Source organism: Aptenodytes patagonicus, chromosome 5, assembly GCF_965638725.1.
Source record: "Aptenodytes patagonicus chromosome 5, bAptPat1.pri.cur, whole genome shotgun sequence".
NCBI lineage: Eukaryota > Metazoa > Chordata > Aves > Sphenisciformes > Spheniscidae > Aptenodytes > Aptenodytes patagonicus.
Genome location: NC_134953.1, coordinates 36558258 through 36577198, shown reverse-complemented (window position 1 = coordinate 36577198; position 18941 = coordinate 36558258).

The following is an 18941-nucleotide window of genomic DNA, read 5'->3' as shown; positions in this document are numbered from 1 at the left end:
TTCAACCTATACTAAAAATAGGCCAGGATGTTGACATTCATATTAAATCATACTAAGTATACTTGAGAGAAACAGTTAAATATTTAGCAAAGCAATACTAAGTAGTTGTTTCTTATTCTTTTTGTAGAAAAAGAGTAAAAAGATGAGATAAAAAACCCAGACTCCTGAAAGACTTGATATTTCACCTAATAGCTCCGTTTTTTCAATACCATATCAGGTATTAAAAACCAAGCACAGAGCACAAGCTTACCTAGCACTCCCACCAAAAAGTACAGTTCTTCAAAAAAGAAATAGTTTCTGAACCTTCCACTCAAGCAACAAAAGCAAAAAAAAAAGCTACACCATCTGTTCCTGTAACATGCTTTTTTCTCTTTTAACAGACTAAAGTCAAGGCTGAACCTCTTTACAGGAAATCTGTATTTAGTAGAACTTGCCATCACCCCAAATATGTTCACCATGAAATGTGAACTGTTATGGTCATAAGTTTATCACTCCTACCATTATAGAGAAACATTTTCACTTAAAGTAATGAAGAAAATGTAAATGATCTCATAGCATTGGGGATCATACTCTGAATATTCCGGTGGTCCCTTTGAGTCCTGAGGTAAGAGTACGGTGAAAGCACACTGAAGACCCAGTGTGAATTGCAGCACAGCTATTTTCTCTATTGCCTCAGTTCCTTTGCTGGGAACATACATGGATGCATGTTAAAACGCCAAAAAGGTTGACTGTTTTTGTGTACTGCCAAAATTCAGGAGAAATTCCTGTATAGACGTAGGACAATTCTTCTGCTTCTAAACTGATACAAGTATGACTCCATTTATGGTTTTGGGGCTTGTTAACTACACTAAAAAAATAAGTCCATTAATGTATCTGTTCATTAAAGGTATAGAGGTATTAAATGGAGGGAAAAAATACCATTGGATCATATGGAAATTAATATGCGTACTGGCATATATAGGGAACAGCTGGCAGCTGCCTTCTAGGTCCCATCTGCTAATTTGGTTACTGAACCCAGCTCAGGAAATGCTTTTTTAGTAGCATCTCCCCTCTCAGGGTAGCACCAACCAGTCTCTTTCTTAGGACATCCTTCTTGGGGGTTAGTAAGGGAATGAGGGTCTATAGTCATACCTATTGATTTTGACTGTGTCTGTGGTTAATAAGGTCATTTATTCTTAGTCGTCTACTCCTTCTTGTCTGGCAGCCCTCGTAAATCTTCCCATATTTCTCTGCTGGCAAGGCGTCGCAGCTGTATCCCCTCTTGCTGCCAGTCCCCAACAATCCCTTAGGTTTGGCTCCTCTGGCAGGTGCTCCCATTTGCAGCTCTTACTGCAGCACACTGCCTGTTCTGGGAGAATATCCCGTCTCCGTCCTCTTCCCACCTCCATGGACCTCAGCTACACAGCTTAGAATCATAGAACAGCCCAGGTTGGAAGGGACCTCGAAAGATCATCTGGTCCAACCTTTCATGGGAAAGACAGCCTAGATGAGATTATCTAGCACCCTGATGAGACAGATTATCTAGCACCTAGACAGCTTCTTTGTCTTCAATCCAGCAGTCAGCACATGCAGCAGGAACAGACTGGCCCTCAAAGGGCCACCCTGCTACACATGGATGCTTCACTCACAAGTTTAAGCTTAAACTCCATGCAAGCTGCCTTTGCCCAGAATTCAAGACTCCTGTCCCCATAATACACCTTAATGTCCTTTAGCACTACAGGGTCTGTTCCAAGTCAGTCAGCATTTTTAAAGTTTTTTAGTCAAATTAACATGTTCCCTGAACTTTTCATTAGCCTGCAAATCAAGCTCTCCTTGCTGCCTGATGACAGCTGCTACTTCTGTTTCCACTGAATTCCTTTGGTACAGTGCTTTGGCTCTAATTCAAGACCACACTCCCTGGTTCTCCTTAGTGTTTGGGTTGGGGACATCTCCAGCTCATAGTGCCATCACCATTGCTCCTTACACCACATTTTTTCTCTTGCCTGAGACAGCTGCTGTTCCAGTCTTCTTGTTAGTGGTACAGTTTTCTATCATGGGGCTTTTATTTGTTCACCTCTTGTTCAGTTTCTTGTAGTAGGAGAGTCATAAAGCATCTTCTTTGTCCTTCTTAGCAGCCTCACCATATGTTTTTGAGTCCTCCAAACATCTTCTAGTTTGTGCATGTGGGATGAGAAGTTCTGAAATGATGGCACAGGTCCCAGACTGTGTATGTCTTCCCTCATCCCTTTCTTCCTTTTGTCATCTTTTCTTTTTATATTTTTAGCAAGAACTGAGTGCTCCAGTATGCTCTATGTTTCCAGTTCAGTTCTGGATATTGGATAAATTAATTTACTCATGAATACAATGGAAACTGCTTGGGAGATGTCTGAGTTTTACAGTGATAGATACACTACTATACAAGGGTTGAGTGTCTGCCTACAGATGAAGGTGAAGAGGCCTCACAAGTAAGAGAAAGTTTGGCTTTTTGTAGAATGTCTGAAGACTTACGGTTATGACAACCCACTCCATCGCTGGTGGCATTCCTTCTTTGAAGGCTTTTCCTTATTAGATCATGACTGAATAATTAGGTTTCTCCAGTTGCCTTTTCTGGAGCTTCACTTTCATTAGGATGAAAATATATCCCATATTTAGGGTCCCTGAGAACTCACATTCCCTTTATGATGCTTCTTCAACCTGGCCCTGAAATATTTAGGCAGCCCTTTTGCAGATGATTACTCCATTTTTGACAGTCTCCTGTTATGTACATGAATTGACATCAATGAAAGTATTTTTATCTGGATATTGAGATTTCTGGGAGAATGGGCAGATAGTCAGCTAGGACATACTAATTCATGGATGTGAATTCCCTGCAAATTTTACTTTTTTATACCAGTTGAGAAGGAGGCCCTACATATTTGCAGTTTGTCCAATACAGAAATTATAAGAAGTATACTCACTAAGATAAAATTAATTTACTTATTGGGATATTAAGCTGACTTGCATGTAGGAAAATGTTTACCTACTCTTCAGTGTTATGTAAAAAGAATACATACTTTGTTGAATATGTACAAAGTTTTGTTTTCTTTTAAGCCCTTGTAATGACTATCCAGTTAATGGGTAATCCTTCTACAGCATGTGAAAGCTACATGAAATAAACTACATGAAATTACTGAAGTGCTTTACTTTGCTATCTTGTCACCTCATGGCTGCAAAATCCATTTTAAAAAGCTGCTGATTACACTCAGAAACATTACCTCCTGATGTTTCACATCAGGAAACATCACTATATCACAATAACATCTTCCCACACCAATCTGCTAATTACAAGAAAACCAGCAAGACTGAAATATTTCTCCAGTATCTGCAAAAATCCCCAATTGTAATCGACATGAGAATGAGACAGTAAAAGCCATCTGATAACCTTTAATACACCTCTTAGGCCACAGATAGGCTTTCACACTAATAACCACTTAAACATTTTGAAACTGCTTCTGAAAACTCCTTCCACTTTTTCAATCAATCAATTACTACTAAGCAGTGATTGCTATAGCCCTACATAGCTAATTATCTTCTATTTGCAGCTCTTTAAGATTAAACTTTTAAAAACACAATTTGTTAGACTAATTATATGATAGTGAACTTATTATTATTGCTAAAATGAGCATTTGTCCACATTAATTCTATCACAGAAAACAAGCTATAGTAAAAAAAAAAGGCTTTTAAGATGTTACGGGCGGGGGCGGATTGAGAGAGAAAATAAGCCAGAAAAATTAATACCATTTTTGGACTGAAAAATCCTGCAGAGACAATACTAAAAATTTATTTGGGTTTGTGGTATATGCCATAAAAATTGGGTCGAGTGAAACAAATGATCATGTGCTCATGATCAAAAAAGATCCCCTAGAGCTAACATGGCATTGATTTATTTAAAATTACTTAAGAAAATTACATGCCCATAACAGACTTCAATTCTCAGGTCATTGACACTGACGGGATGCCCCTGTTGAACAAAAAATTATGAAGATCAAATTGATTTTTGCTAGGCATGATACAACTGACATTGCATCTGTGGAGCCTAGAGAGTGGAGCACAGGCTGCCTGCAGTAAAGTCTGGGTTTAGATGTAGTAGTACATAGTTCTCATTATTTCTAATCTACCACTTGTAGTTAAAAAAAGGATTGAAATATGAAAGTTCTTAATGCCAAAAGAACAGTGACTCTGATCCTTGATACTTTACCCTGCAAATTGCAGAATAGTAATAAGAAAGCAAAACCGCTGTGTAATTTTCAGATATTACATGCAAGTAAACCTCAGAGTTACAAAGTCTGTATTGATGTAATTTGTGGCTGAAGAAATTAAGGATTTGCAACAGCATATATGGATAGAGAACGGTAAAGGAGAAAGCAACAGGATTTAGAGTTTCAAAAAATGCCGTGAGTCTGTGAACATGATCCATGGTTCCAAACAGTGACTTCGTCCAGAGCTCTCCCTAGAGGCTGGGGATTGTCCCCCAGAAGGGTGTGCATTTATGATTACTTAAACCATTTTTTCTGCTTCCAGAGGGAGGGAGATAAGGGATGAGTTCGTCATTTTGCCTGAAATGAAAACAGACTGAGCAAGTGGACTTTCACTATACAACTGCAGTGCTGACACTTTAAAGGGGATTTACAAATTAGAATGTCTCTACAAGGCACTTCCAAAACTGACTGAGTATTGCTGGAAAGCTACTCAACAGATCGGCCACATGTATTTGGAACTGCGTGTTATAACAATTTGTGAAGAATTTTTATTATTAAGAATTGACTGGAATGGAACTGTGCTAAATGCATTAAATTTCTGTTGCTACCTAAGTATTACAACTTGACAGAGTAAGACTTTGTGATGGTAAACAGGTGCCACTTTGATATTACCCTTACTACAAACTAAATTTTTATTTTAAATAGCCAAGGCTTATTGTGTTGTCTTCATGGGCTATTATGAAAATACACACACTTACCCTGACTCACAAATAGCTACCAGATCTTCCTCTGAATTCTGATTCTGGAACAAGCATAGCCTTTGTAAGGTAACACTGAGCAAGCTGAGAAGCAACTGCTACAAGTGATGTAAGCGCTGTGTACTGAGATATGAAATGCATCAATTCATTTGGTTTAAAACAACTGAATTTTTAAGGATCCTCATGCTGAATTTATTTCATCTAACTTCTCCTATGTATTGCTTGCTTCCAAGGCAAATGCAGCATTATCGTTGTTCTGTCATTTGGACCTACAGCTCCAATGAAGAAACTTTGTGAACTTCATAATTTGGTAGTAGTACTTTAGTGATTTTATTTCCAGCAGAAATTCTAGATTGAGATTGTTCTTCTTTTAATGATGAACCTTTTCATTTTTTTAATTTTCTTTTTTTTTTTCCTAGAATATTTCAGGATATGATGACAGTGCCTATATATTTCCCTAGAGGTTTGGCTTGAAACATTTTGTATTCCATCTCTATTGAAATGATTTACTGTCAGAATCAAAAAATCCACAGCCCCAATCTGGAGCTGCAGCCTAATAATTCTTTCACACAGAAAACGTAATGTCTCTTTGCTTATACCCAATGTGGCACTCAAAATACTTCCAAGATGATTTATGTACATAATACACATCAATATGTAGAGTATGTCTCTTTAAATTAATTTCTTGTGAAACAATATCCACTTGTAAATATTTTAATTTTGAGAACATTTTAGTTGGTTCAATAGAAGTTAAGACATGATTTAACATTGGTCTACATGTTTATCATGTAAACACTACCGCACTGATTTATCTTGAAATTCTGAATGCCTGTTATAACTTGGGTTATTGCAATGCTTTTTCTAGAGCTCTTGGTATCAAACCGTTGTTGATGGACTATATTTGGACAGCTCTTACTGTATTATTTTAAGATGATTCAACTGTCAATTTTTAGACTGTCAAAGTGTTAAGCTTTATTGCATATTGTTAAAGACAGTCTCTTCCAGCAGTGATTTTTTTTTTAACTGTCGCCCACTTTTATACATTCTTACATTAATTTGCTAGTGGAGTAATAATTCACACTATTTTTCATGTTGTTGCGATTAAAAATATTTTAAATAATGTTGACTTAAAGAGCTGTCAAATTACTGTGACCATAGCTGGTCAGAATATAGATTGGCTTTTCTAATGTGCTGTAGCTGATACTGCATTACCTGATGAAACGCAAACAGAACCAGCAAAATAGGCAGCCATGGTTTATTATTTCATGTTGAAATTTTTCCCAGCCCTGCAAAAATCAACAGAGACACTGTTATTGATATTGATTTCACTGGGACAAACATTTTTGTCCTAGGAAGCAAGTGTAATGAATACTTGGGTATCTCGTATTCATCTTTTTCACACTTCATAGTTCACACTGCATAAAACTTCACTAAAGAAATCTCCATCCTTCCAGCAGTAAAGAACTAGATAAAATATTCTTTGAAGTCAATTCCTCCTATCAATGCCTCTGTGATCATGAAGGAGGTTGGGGACTACCCAAAAAGGCAGGACTACAGAATGTGCTTCTCACCTTCTCTATCATAAACACAATTGGATTCAGTATGCTTACAAAGTGCACAGACAGGACTGCAGCAGCAGAAAGGATAAAACCATTGCCCTTTGCCTTTTGAGGGGGAACAACCTTCCTGGGGAATAACATAACTAAGCAGAAGCATTTGAGATGTTGTCATGGGTAACAGGAGAAAAAGGCAGGGGTTTTTGGCATAAAGGAATCATGGCAGAAGGACTTTTGCATAGATAGGATGCACAGTAAGGAAGAAGCTGTGCCTAACACCAACGTATTCCAAAAACTGCAAGTTGTTGGGAAGAAAAACTCTCTAGCAGTGCCATTGGTTTAGGTCACATAGTAGGAAGGAGCTTGCAGGTTTCTGTGGCTTGTACTCTAGTCCATGAGTCCCCTTGCTATCCAAAGTTAGCATAGACACACAATGGATAACTTCTTTAGGATTCAGAATTCTGCTGCCTAGATTAAAGACATGATACAACTTGTCAAATCCTTTGGGATGCTGGCAAGGTCAGGGCAAGTAATGTTTTTAATTAAATATCTTCCAATATAAGGACAATCACAGTGCATGGAAAAAATAAGTCACTGTTAGAAGTCAATTTTAACTACATTATGAAACTGTAATATTTTAAAATAAATAATTATACTTGAGATTGGCCTCAGTCTGTCAGAAGATGATGTTGGCCAAAACATTACAATGCACATTTATTTTTTCTCAAAAGAAACAAATTATTTAATATTTTTTTTCTCCCATGTCACCTTTTCCTCCTCTGGAAATATCTCTCTCTCCCTAATTGGAACATTTGTAATTAATATATGATCCTTCAGGTCAAAATATTTTCAAAATGAATGCATCAAGTTAGGCACTTAAATCTATATTTATAAATCTAAACAAAAATACCTTGACTTCAAAAGGAGCTGAAAATGCGTATTTGCAGTTCCCTTTATTTCCAGAAATGGGTCTGCTTTTCAGTCAGGCACATACCTGTGATTTAGAAGCTCAAATTTAGGTACTGTCAAGGCATAATTTGACACACCACAGCTTTCTTCGGTGAATATGAAACCTGAACTGACAAATAAAACTGCTGTCTTGCTTCACAATAGAATAGGTTAATTTGCCAAGAGAAACACTACAGCTATTCTTCTGTTCTGATAAAATCAGAAGTATGTAACTTTTCGCAAAGTTGGAGAATACACTGGCATGAAAACAGGTCTTGCTACAGGCAAAATAATTTTACTTTTGGCAGGTTTACAGAAAAGCAAGTCAGTTACATTTTCACCTCAGGTGGTTTGTGGTATCAAAAAGGCAGTTCTTGCAGATGGAAAACTGTCATTGCATGAGGACAAGCTGTTTGCTGGGGGAAATGGAAATATTTTGCTCTCTGTCAAACCTGTGAATATTGGAGAGAAAGTCTGTTTTCATATAGGAATACTCAAAACAGAAGCTGATAGTTTAATGGAGTTCTACTTGACTGACAGAGTGGCTCACCAGACTGGTGACTGGCCAAGTTGTGTTTCAGTTATTATGCAAAGTTACCATAAAATTTCAGTGAGGAGTTGCATATACAAGAAACCAGTAGTGTGGACCTAAATAGAGATTCTTTCAGATAGCCTCAAATAGATCTGGTGAGCTGAGCATCGGTGCGTGCCTCTGGAAATGATGAGTCACCAAGTAAAAGACCCCACACCACATCTCCCGCAGGAAATGCGCCAGTTGTCCACTCAGGATACTCCGGAGTACTTCATTCCTGCTGTAAACTGTCGATCATTACTGACCACTGATGTAGAAAGAACTATAAAGACAGCATACAAACAGGTGGAGAGCTGCTAGAGAATAATGCGCAGCTCATTAGCTTTCCCCAGGCTTTCCATGTGGATGCAAAGCAAGGCTGTGGAAGTATTGTCTGTTGCCACTGCATGTCACCTATGTGTTTAATCAGTTGGAGTCGATCAGTAGAAGGCGAAAAGCAGTAGAAGTAGAAAGTCTTCACTGGTGGATCTGAGGGCGTCTTTGAAAGGACACACTAATACTACTTCTAATCAGCCATCTGATCCAAGATTTACACAGATGAAGGTTGTAAACCCCAGAATTTTAGCACAGTTGTATATAAATAGGACAATTTACCATGGGAAATTGATCCAACCAGGAAATCTTGAACTTCTCAGCAAGAAGTCAGACTTAAAGCTAAATAAAATGCAAGATATGTAGCCCAGCAGAATATACAATTAAAAGGGATTTATTTACATTGGACTGAACCATTATTTCTGAAATTTTTCAAAATTTGGGTGTGCCTACCGTATCAGCTTAATTCAGTTTTACTCTTTGCTCCGAGGCTCTGGTCTTATCATCATCCACACTCCCCACAGTCCTGTCTGTGACAAAACCCACAGAGCAATTTGTTTATGCAGGGGTGGTAGGGATAAGCCTCTGTGCCTGCCATGCTGAACAGCTCTCCAACACTATCCCAATAACTCCTACATTCCTCTACGTCCACACGCATCTTCCTGCACCAGCAAGTGAAACATACCTTGACAAAGCTGTAAGACCACTTTTGCTGATGCACTGCAGCATGCTCATTATTTTACATGATGGACTAAAACGCCAAAAAGCAAATTAAATTGACCTTCCGCAGGGCACTGATGCAGGCCCATAGGATCTTACAGCAAGACCGGAGAAGACGAGCATACTTCCATCTCTATCTGTTAGGAGCTAGGCTGGAAGTGTAGTGGCCTCTGCGGGCCACCACAGGCTACCTGACAATGCCAGTGGAGATTTATAAAGCTCAAAGAGTGTACCTTCAGGCATTCACTGCACACAGAAAATGTGCTTCCACAATGCCATGCTGCACCAGATAGCTTTAGTACCATTTAGGAGAGAGGGTGGGTAAAGCATTCTGGCATCTACCACAGCTTCTTCATCAGCCTCTGCCTGGTATGGGAAGAGGAGAGTATAGGAAACAGTCGCCTCTGGGTGACCCCACTCACCATGGGGAACAAAACAAAGTTTAGGCCTTCTGATCAGGTTTTTGTCACCCTTACTGCAAACGAAATGTGTATGAAAACATGCCTGGTGTCTGTGCAACTCGGACATGACAGAAAACTGCACTGCAGAGGGAAGAGCCACCTCTGTTACCATCAGTCTCCCATAGCCACTCCAACTGATGGTATAGCAATGCACAGAGTACATTTCCAAATAACAACCAGCTACCTTACAGCTTGTATCACCATCCACTGAGCACAGAACATGCATCTGCAGCAGAAACACTAGGGTGAACAAATCTCACAGCAGATACTGCCCAGTGAGGTATCCATTTATTCCTCTGCATGCAGGCACAACACTTCCAGCATGAAAGAAACACTCAAAGCATAAGAAAAATCAATAAGGTGGGGAACTGGAAGGTCTAGCTCTAATTGATATAGTATCAATGTATTTCACATAAGGAAATTTGATGATAGGAAGATAATCAGGGAGACAAGACAATGCAAAGAAAAAATAGAAAGGAAAGACTGAGCAGGCTGTGATGGTTAAAACAGCTTAGAATGTAATCAAATTAGCAAACATCCCGGTGAACGAGTAATATAAAACCCATATAAACCCATAGGCCTCGATCAGAAGCATTTAGCTTTGAGTTTATATTTACCCATAAGCCATCCAGGATGGGGTGACTGATCATGACACTGGGATGGGAAGGAGAGACTCGGTGTTTAGGTACTAGCAAAAACTGCTTCAAGAAACAGCTGCTAAGGGAGCTCTGAAGAGAAGATGCGACCTTGGTTTGGTCTCGAGGAGCATCCAGGATCTGACTGAGAACCACACAGTTAAAAAGCAACCATAGCAGTGTGGGTAGTCTAAAGGCCAAGAGACCTAGATACCATGTTGGTAGCATAAGGCAAAGCACATCACCTATTAAGAAAGACTTAAGGAATTAGTGCACATTCCTCTTATTTTCTGCAAAAGGGGCAGAACTGGCTCAAGTCAGTCAATAAGCATTGCATCTGTGTTTACCCCTCTTCTATGTCTATAAGCAGAGGTTAGCACCATTTCTAGGCTTCCTTTTGCCTCTCAGAGCCAGTAACAAAGGTCTCAGTGGCTGGCGCATACCACAACAACACTGCTGACCTCACTTGTAAATTATATGCTACACCACACATATATAAACAGAGTTCCGAATGACAGCTATACAGATTTTGAGTAAATCGCAAGAGGATTATAAAGATATGCAGTCTAAACATACTGAATAAGTTGAGAAATTTTGTATGATCCAGTGCTTGCCCCTAATAATGAATGGTGAGATCAGTGCCCATTCTTGCTTGCTCCTCATTTTAACAAGCTGACAAGGTTCAGCATAACACTAACCCTACACAAGCATTTTGGCATGTAAAATAGAGGCTAACACAAACATGTTTGGAAACTATCTGTTGAAACGGGCTGAATCAAACATAATTTCTAAATCATCATCAACAATTGTCCAGTATGATTTAACATGTTCCCATTATTTTTAAGTGCCAAGGAATCTCTTACAATTCAGTCAAGTTGGCAGCACATTAATTTCCTGCCCTTATGAGATTTAATAGCCTTTTTTCAGCACAATTAAAATCAATTCACACAATCCCTTCCCCAAGTATTCTTCCTCCAGAAAATTCAAATCCCATTACACCTTACTCATTGGTTTCTATCTGAAGGTTCAGATTTGTAAAGCTTGAGAGGAGTTGGACCCCAGTTTGGAATTTTGCTTTAGGTTCATCTCTCACATCTGAATATCTGAGGAATGAAGTCCATGCCTGATGTTTTATGATTTAAGTCAGCTGTAGTTCTTGCTTTCTTCCAAATCTCAGAAAGCTCTTCTTAATCACCCCTTTATACTTTATGAACTATAAATTGTTCACATTCTAAATTTTCTTTGATAGCTATATTATATTTTAAAAACAAGTTTTCCACCACAACAAATACCCATGTCTTAATAAAAGACATCTTCCTTTTCCTAATTGCTCTACTGCAATTTTCATTCTGCCATGGGGAATTCCCAGTAGACTTTCAGAGGCACTTTTCGTGAGCTGCTGGCAGTGCTCTAATGCTCTTTATCACAAAACCACAGTAGTTTTTATCATCTTTTAGGCAATTTATAAAATTCTACAAGCCTTCTGTGTGACAATTTAAAATAATGTTTTACAAGATTAATCTACAGAAGTGTAAAAAGTACAGTATGTGCTTTGAAAAGATCACAGAGAAGCTTTCCATTAAAGAAATCAATATGATCACAAACAGATCCTGAAGTCATATTACCATTTTAATTGGCTGGCACAGCCTTCTCAGTTCCACCTCAATGGTGACATTAATTACAACTGTGAGAGTACAAGGCTGTGCTAACACAAACAGGAAAATAATTATTACGCATTGAGTGGCTATCTTTTGCTACTACCCAAACATATCAAAGTTATTACATTAAATATCTAACATTGTTTTCTACTCAGTAGATTCACCTCTTTCTTGGACTGATTCTGACTTTCTGTTCTCCAGAATGTGATATTAAAAACATTAAACCCAAGCACTCCAAGCTGGAGTTTAAAAAATAAAAAAAAAAAGTAAAGCAAAAAACCCCCACTTCAAAGGTACAGTATTGAGCAGCATTAAGACTGGCTGGCTAAAGAGTGATGAACTTCATTGCCCTCTTCCCAGAGAGATGCCAGGGCAGCTGCCATACTGGTGAGCCACACAAATTGCTAAGAGCAGAGGAAGAGGAAGGCTGCCTGTCCCCACTTCCCATTCTTGGCTCCTGTAAAATGCCAGCCTCATTCCTTCTACTCTGTCTCCTTCTCCCCATTTGTTTTTTCTTATAACTCCTTATCACAGTCTCTCTCTCAAGCTCATGTCTGCATTAATCTGTTTACTTTCATCTCTAGCCTTTACACATTACTTACCAAGTTAAAGTTGCCTCTCACTGTCATGTTCAATGTGTGTGTTCCCACTACATGTTACGGGCTCCCAGTTTTTGTCATTAGCCATGGTCTCACTGCTTACCACATCCCAAGCTCCTCTAACACGCAAAAATCTCCGCTTCCTTGCCCACCACTCCTATAACCCCAGCTCAAAGTTGCCAAACTCGCTTGCCAAACCAGTCACTGTTTCTTCTCCCTCCTGCCTGCCCCTCAGTTCTAGCATCACCAATGCTATTCCAAAATATTCCTTCTTTGTCCTTGGTCTGGCTCCAGGCCATTCTACATTCAAATTAGACATGCCATCTTCAAATCCATTCAGCTTGATTACCAGTATGGGTGCTGCTGAAAGCATGTAAGACATACTTGAGGGCAGCTGGGGACAGCAATTACAAGAAAAGTTTGATTTACTCCATGTGGATGGCATATGTGCCATCTAGTCAGACCCAGGAGTTATGAGAAGACAGCGTTTGCTGTACTGCTCGGTGGTTTAAGCGCACACAAGCTGGCCAGCACCGCAAATGCCGGAGGGACAGAGAATGATCAGCAAAGGCAGTGTCCTCAGAGCTTTTAATTTGCCCTGTCATACACACAAAGCTCTGTATTTGTAAACATAATTTGGCCATATTGGATCAGATATTTTCATGAATATGGCAAACCAACATCTTCTGAAACTTCATATGTCTTCTTGAAAACATGAAAATGTTAAAGCTTAGTAAATTATCTTGAACCTATTTTTAGCTGCCATTTCTTTTTTCTAAAGTTATTTTTCCTTTGCCTAATTTATGAAAAATACATGAAATTGGCTGAAATATTTAAAAAAAAGAAGTATCTAGCAACCAACAAAGAAAATTCTAGCCCACCAAGTAAATTTACACAAAGGAGAAATTGAAAGGATTCTGAAAAAGGGTTCTGAATATACTCCAATAAGAGGAAGTGTGTGTGTATAGACTTATATATGTATACACAGGTACAGTCTTGTCTATATCTTGATTTGAAATAATCAACCTCTCTACATTCTTTTGAGAATTTGCTTCTAAAAATAAAGGTTTAACAATGTCCCAGAAACAATTTAATATATTTAGTCATTATGTAAAGTGTATTTTTAAACTCGTGTAGAGTCTCTTAATGTTATCAGACACTATGAACATAAACACAAACAGATTAAAAAGTAGGATTTGTATAATACCTTGTATCCGTAGGCTCTGTACTGGAGATAGTAGACTATAAACAGAAATAGAAGGAACAGTTAGACATTAAAATTCAATTTAGAAATTAATCTGATGATCTGTAGCTGACATTTAAGTGCAAAAAACTATCATACAGGAGAAAATCATTAAATAATAACTTTGGCATATGAAAAAAATGTCTGCAGGTTCCATGAGTAACCAGAAACAAGATGACAGAAAGCATCCCTGGGCTTATAACACTGACTAAGTAACTTTCATCCTTGACCAGACCTTTGAACCTTATGAATACGAATCAAGGTTCTCCTGTAGCAGAGTATCCCTGACACATATACAAATGCAGCTTTGTCAATTAACAAGAGATATTTGGTATGCAGTGATAACTCAGGAAATGTTTAGAAAAGAAACTTACCTTTCCAAGAGAAACTCTTATTTTCTTACCCCCATGAAGACATTTAAATAAGTGTGTTACTTCAAGGATATTAGTAACCTCTTCAGGAGGAATCTGTGCCTGCCCAAGGCTCCATTTGTTTTGGTGTAGGCAGTACAAATAAATGACTCTCTGTTGGCACTTGGGAACTGCATTGAATTTTCCCCATTGTCAGGGAAGTGTTGGCAAATCGGAGAACTTATCTGCTGTGCAAACAATGCCAAGCACAGGCACGATCAGGACATCTTAGGAAAAAAAGATCAGGTGTTTCTCTAGTTGAGATGAACAAAATGTAGAAGCTGTATCTCCTCTTCCTAAGACACAGAACTCTATACATCCAAGACCGAAATCCAGAACAGGAGTCAAATTAGTCCCAGTTTTGCTTTGTGAAATGCACCATTTTCACAGTTAACTTATTTCTGGTTTGGGCTGTTTCTGAGAATACTCTCTCATTAACATGACTAGTGTTTCGCCAATGGTCTGCACCGGTGAAAGATTTTTTTTATTTAAACATTACTTTCTTATATGAAATAAACCCCAATTAAGCCGATATGCTGATTCATATAGTTGACATTCTTAATGTAGACTAGCTAAAATGAATTTAACTTCACTGACACCTATTTCTATTTGCAATGCCATTTTCTAACAACTGTATTTTAAAGCTAAAACCAAAATCATCGTAGTGAATTAGTCACCAGAGATGGTTACCTAGCTCCAAGAACAGAGAAACATACTGACATTGGCAGAAAAGTTAACCAGTTAATTAAAATCCAAAGTATGTTCAGAAACCTCTTAAATACTTTATGCATTGCTTAATGTACCTAATATATCATGACATTAAACTAAAAAAAGAGGTCATTCAAAAGAACGGAAAAGTAATAAGAACAGAATACCCAGAATAGTAAAATAAAAATGTATTTGCCAAACTTAAATTCCGCATGCAAGCCAAAGTTCCTTGGTTTCTCATTGATTTTTTTTTAATATCTTGTAATATTTTTATCATATCAAATAAAATTCAGAAAGTTTAAGGCTGACAGAGATAAAAATATAGTCACCAATACTACATGGAAGAAAAAAAGGGAAAGGGAACATTCTGAATAAAAATACCACAACTTTTGTAGAAATGCAACTTGTATCCACTGAGCTATGTTATTTTATTGGTAGTTGAGTATTATGAAAGTGTTTAATTAACTGTTGGCAGAGGAGAGCATAACTGAAATCCCAATAAATATTAAAAGAACCAAACTGAAGTTGCATCCTAGCGCATATATGGGACTTACAAAAGTCTTTGTCACCAGAATTCAAACAGCGTTATATAATACGCTACAAATAAATTATTGTATAACCATTAACAACATTTCTTTTTATACAAAGTTATGGAGACTAGTAGTTTGCCTTTATATGACGTGTGTATCATCTTCAGGGTGCCCTTACCAATTTATACATACCTTCAAAAGCCCTTCAAAAGTGTCTTTTTCCCTGTACTGTGTTTATTTATATATTTCAGCATAAATTGGGTACATAAGCATAGTTAAATTCAGTTTCATGCAGAAAAATTCCAGTTAATCTTAGAATACTTCTATCTGATACAGGAAGCAGTATCCAGGGCTGGGTTGATACTTCACCTGCCCGAGTTTCAAGAGTTTTGCTGTGTAGAAACTCTGCAAAACTTTGTCGTTGAGATTTTGTTTGTAAAGATCAGGTCATTGTCCACAACCCCGAGGAAAACTCACTTAAAAATAGAAGGCATCATTTGGATTTCTCCTATTCAATATAGAGAAATTGAAGTTGGAACAGATGACGTGAATGATCACTAGGATGATGTGGGGAAGTGAGAGCCTGTCTTATGAGACAATATAGGGTGCAGTAGAATAATAAACCATGACATGAATAAGCATCCTGGGGCTTAGCCCCAAGGAGAGAGAACAGCCGTTTACGCTAAAGGACCATCCACTGCTTATTCCAAGGAACATTTTTTATTTCGTTCATCCATCTCATGAGTACATGAAAGGCTGAATCAATCAATCAGACATGTGCAGAGCTGTCTTATTGATTAAACGTTGCTTTTAGTATAGAACTCGGCCTGAAGAAACCTGACCTGTTAACGAAGTTTAGCCATAACCCTCAAAACAAAACAAAAACCTTATTCTCCTTCTTTATTATTTTAAACCAGCATTGAATTGCACACATGAAATAATCACAGACACAGCTTGCTGCTTACCTTGTTACAAAATTGTACTACCCCAGGCCTCTACTTGTGCCTGAAATTTACCGATTAAAATCCAAATAGGTAAATGTAGTACAAGGTTCATTAATGGCTAAGCAACCAGTAAAGTCTTGCCACATGGGCAGCTGATACTGGGGGCCACTGCAAAAGTTCACCAAGTACTGTGCACATGGCGGCGCTTTGAGACATTGGGAAAACAAATCCTTCTGAAAAGCCTGGGTATTTCCAAGCAGGAGCTTTACAAGAAATTCTTGAAAATTTCTATATTGATTCAGCAGACTATAGGGAGAGAAGGATTCTAACTGAAATGATGCTTCAGCATAAAGACACTATTTGCTCTGAGCCGGTGAAGATATTGTAGGATGAGGGCATCGGTTCTGTGAAACTGGGGGAAAGTCCTCTCCTTGGAGGCCTCGTTCCACCAGATTCTACATGGAGATGGAAGAACCTATCCAGAGGGAGGCAAACATCGAGGAATGGCAGAGAGAAAAAAAATGTGATGACTTGTTTCCCAGGACTTTTGGTGACTTCCTCTCTCCCAAGCCACCTCACTGTCTGAAATTGTGCTAACAATATAGTAGCTCCTTTTTACATTAAGAAAATAGAAAGAGTTGGCTGAAAAACACACATTTTTTTCTCTGTGGCCAGCTTTGCCTCAAACAAATACCAAAATGTTTCTGATGGCTGTTCATTGTCATTCATGTGAAGGAAGAACGATCATTGTCTTCATTATGACTTTCAAAATAGCAATGAAGCTGCATAAAGAATATTTGAAAATACATTAAAAATGCTGTCCTGGTTTCGGCAGGGATAGAGTTAATTTCCTTCCTAGTAGCTGGTACAGTGCTGTGTTTTGGATTTAGGATGAGAACAATGTTGATAACACACCGATGTTTTAGTTGTTGCTACGTAGTGTTTACACTAGTCAAGGACTTTTCAGCTTCCCATGCTCTACCGACTGAGAAGGCTGGAGGTGCACAAGAAGCTGGGAGGGGGCACAGCCAGGACAGCTGACCCAAACTGGCCAAAGGGATATTCCATACCATGTGACGTCATGCTCAGTATATAAAGCTGGGGGAAGAAGAAGGAAGGGGGGGACGTTTGGAGTGATGGCGTTTGTCTTCCCAAGTAACCGTTACGCGTGATGGAGCCCTGCTTTCCTGGAGATGGCCTGCCGATGGGAAGTAGTGAATGAACTCCTTGTTTTGCTTTGCTTGCATGTGTGGCTTTTGCTTTACCTATTAAACTGTCTTTATCTCAACCCGCGAGTTTTTCTCACTTTTACCCTTCTGATTCTCTCCCCCATCCCACCGGGGGGGAGTGAGCGAGTGGCTGCATGGTGCTCAGTTGCCGACTGAGATTAAACCACGACAAATGCAAATATATTTTAAAATTTGCATTAAACTAAAATGGTTTGAATTCTGACGTGTATTCTTTTGCATAATGCTACCATCAACTTCAGAAGATTCCTTTCTGCCAAGAAACAAGTGGAAAGGAAAATGAATATCTGCTTTCACCTAATTGTATAGTTAATATACTGCTAAAGAAAGCTACAAATAAGTCTTCATTTCATCTTCTTTAACAAGTTCTAGATGAGTTTTCTTCTTGCAATGTTGTTTCAAAATTACAGGAGATATTTTAAATGTTTTTCAAACTCGATTATATGGAAATGTTAAGCGATGTCCCTGAAAAATGGTTACCTCTATATTCTTCCATTGAAAATAAAAACAATATTTTCTGGGTATTAGAAATCAATCTTTTCCTCAGTTGAGGACTGCCCAGTGCCTATTTTTAAGTTCAGTGGGGGTAGTGAGGAAATAAGGATGATGCAGAAACACTTTTAGTGGCAGAATATTGTATATATTTCTACCAGAGATCAAAAAATAAAAGAAATCAATCTAGTATATATTGAATTATATGACATAAGCATTTGCTGATGTGTCAGTTGAGACAAACAATTGATAATTTAATTCTCTGGTGATAAATGTATAAATATAGAACATGGGAAAGCAAAAAATGGAATCAGATTTAATTCAGTCATTAACCAGCTCTCAAACACCTGAAGTAACTTTTTTTTCCAGGAAAAGTATTACTTTAATCTGGATCAATCACTTTTTCTTTGAAAAGAAGGGAAATTTTAAAGCATACCTAAGCATTAAGTAATTTGACAGATGCTTAGATATAGACTATTAATATGAGGGATACAATTTTCTCAGAGATTCAACAGAGTATATTTGCTCGTGCATGAGGAAACAATCTGATACTCTATCGTTAAATCCTGTTTCTCATAATGCTATAAAGTTTCTGCAAATTGTTTTGTGAATTCCTACCTCAAATGCAATAATGGACAGATTTTCTGTGTGACAGCAGATCTGCATAATCCAAAGAAACTTACCAAGTCCTGATTCAGTACAGCTAAGCTCCAAATTAACATCAATTTTATTAACATTACATGTGTGAAATATTTTATGAATGTATTAAAAAAGATGTATTTCTTTTTTAGCTTGTGGAAGGTATCTAACTTGTCTGTCTCTGACAGGAAGGAACTGGCCTTGATATTTATTCCTTTCAGTCTGATGTTTCTATGAGTTATGCATTTCAGTAGCAGTTCCTACACAGTGAT